Source organism: Dermacentor silvarum, chromosome 9 (genome assembly GCF_013339745.2).
Source record: "Dermacentor silvarum isolate Dsil-2018 chromosome 9, BIME_Dsil_1.4, whole genome shotgun sequence".
Lineage (NCBI taxonomy): Eukaryota > Metazoa > Arthropoda > Arachnida > Ixodida > Ixodidae > Dermacentor > Dermacentor silvarum.
This window is the reverse complement of record NC_051162.1, coordinates 38,386,974-38,389,289: the sequence shown is the minus strand read 5'-3', so window position 1 is coordinate 38,389,289 and position 2,316 is coordinate 38,386,974. Positions and strand designations below refer to the sequence as shown.

The 2,316-nt window shown below is 45.2% G+C and overlaps 2 non-coding genes across 2 annotated transcripts; both read left to right on the top strand.

Moving 5' to 3' along the window:
* Window positions 1–969: 969 nt before the first annotated feature.
* Window positions 970–1,041, top strand: Trnat-cgu (transfer RNA threonine (anticodon CGU)). The gene has a single exon. It is a non-coding gene; the product is annotated as a tRNA-Thr (tRNA).
* Window positions 1,042–1,898: 857 nt separating this feature from the next.
* On the top strand, window positions 1,899–1,970 carry Trnat-cgu (transfer RNA threonine (anticodon CGU)). Its single transcript has one exon. It is a non-coding gene; the product is annotated as a tRNA-Thr (tRNA).
* Window positions 1,971–2,316: the final 346 nt, after the last annotated feature.

Below are 2,316 nucleotides of genomic sequence, written 5' to 3'. Positions count from 1 at the left end.
TGCCGGATTCGAGCCCTCGTTATGTAATGAACGAGAAGAAAGGGAACCGAGGGGCCCGATTTTTATTAATCGTATCATAAGAAGCCAACAAACATTGACACCAAGAACAACATAGGGGAAATTACTTGCACACACTAATTGAATTAAAGAAATGATAAATTAATGGAAATGAAAACGGATGAAAAAACAACTGTCCGCAGGTGGGGAACGAACCCACGTCTTCGCATTACGCGTGCGATGCTCTCACCATTGAGCTACCGCGGAACCGTTTTCCCATCCGCTTTCTGGGGTATTTATGTTTTACAACTAGAACTACTCTGGGAGTGTTAGCCAGCGCCACCACTCACAAGCCTAGGGGCGGATGTGGAACATCCTTTCTGCCGCAGGCGTCACGAGCACGTGATCTTTTTGGGTGATGGCAACTGGTCAATAAACCCACATATGCTCCCTGAAGGCATCAATGTTGCCGGATTCGAGCCCTCGTTATGTAATGAACGAGAAGAAAGGGAACCGAGGGGCCCGATTTTTATTAATCGTATCATAAGAAGCCAACAAACATTGACACCAAGAACAACATAGGGGAAATTACTTGCACACACTAATTGAATTAAAGAAATGATAAATTAATGGAAATGAAAACGGATGAAAAAACAACTGTCCGCAGGTGGGGAACGAACCCACGTCTTCGCATTACGCGTGCGATGCTCTCACCATTGAGCTACCGCGGAACCGTTTTACCATCCGCTTTCTGGGGTATTTATGTTTTACAACTAGAACTACTCTGGGAGTGTTAGCCAGCGCCACCACTCACAAGCCTAGGGGCGGAATGTGGAACATCCTTTCTGCCGCAGGCGTCACGAGCACGTGATCTTTTTGGGTGATGGCAACTGGTCAATAAACCCACATATGCTCCCAGAGTAGTTCTAGTTGTAAAACATAAATACCCCAGAAAGCGGATGGGAAAACGGTTCCGCGGTAGCTCAATGGTGAGAGCATCGCACGCGTAATGCGAAGACGTGGGTTCGTTCCCCACCTGCGGACAGTTGTTTTTTCATCCGTTTTCATTTCCATTAATTTATCATTTCTTTAATTCAATTAGTGTGTGCAAGTAATTTCCCCTATGTTGTTCTTGGTGTCAATGTTTGTTGGCTTCTTATGATACGATTAATAAAAATCGGGCCCCTCGGTTCCCTTTCTTCTCGTTCATTACATAACGAGGGCTCGAATCCGGCAACATTGATGCCTTCAGGGAGCATATGTGGGTTTATTGACCAGTTGCCATCACCCAAAAAGATCACGTGCTCGTGACGCCTGCGGCAGAAAGGATGTTCCACATCCGCCCCTAGGCTTGTGAGTGGTGGCGCTGGCTAACACTCCCAGAGTAGTTCTAGTTGTAAAACATAAATACCCCAGAAAGCGGATGGTAAAACGGTTCCGCGGTAGGCTCAATGGTGAGAGCATCGCACGCGTAATGCGAAGACGTGGGTTCGTTCCCCACCTGCGGACAGTTGTTTTTTCATCCGTTTTCATTTCCATTAATTTATCATTTCTTTAATTCAATTAGTGTGTGCAAGTAATTTCCCCTATGTTGTTCTTGGTGTCAATGTTTGTTGGCTTCTTATGATACGATTAATAAAAATCGGGCCCCTCGGTTCCCTTTCTTCTCGTTCATTACATAACGAGGGCTCGAATCCGGCAACATTGATGCCTTCAGGGAGCATATGTGGGTTTATTGACCAGTTGCCATCACCCAAAAAGATCACGTGCTCGTGACGCCTGCGGCAGAAAGGATGTTCCACATCCGCCCCTAGGCTTGTGAGTGGTGGCGCTGGCTAACACTCCCAGAGTAGTTCTAGTTGTAAAACATAAATACCCCAGAAAGCGGATGGGAAAACGGTTCCGCGGTAGCTCAATGGTGAGAGCATCGCACGCGTAATGCGAAGACGTGGGTTCGTTCCCCACCTGCGGACAGTTGTTTTTTCATCCGTTTTCATTTCCATTAATTTATCATTTCTTTAATTCAATTAGTGTGTGCAAGTAATTTCCCCTATGTTGTTCTTGGTGTCAATGTTTGTTGGCTTCTTATGATACGATTAATAAAAATCGGGCCCCTCGGTTCCCTTTCTTCTCGTTTATATATATATATATATATATATATATATATATATATATATATTGATAAGGCTACTCAGTCGCCTACGGCCACGGATACCACGCGATGAAAAATGTGACGGGCTTTCCGACATCGCTGTCTTTTTTTCGTCATTGTGTTTGCATAACGATGGCCGCGCAACTAAACATCATTTCGGAAAAAGC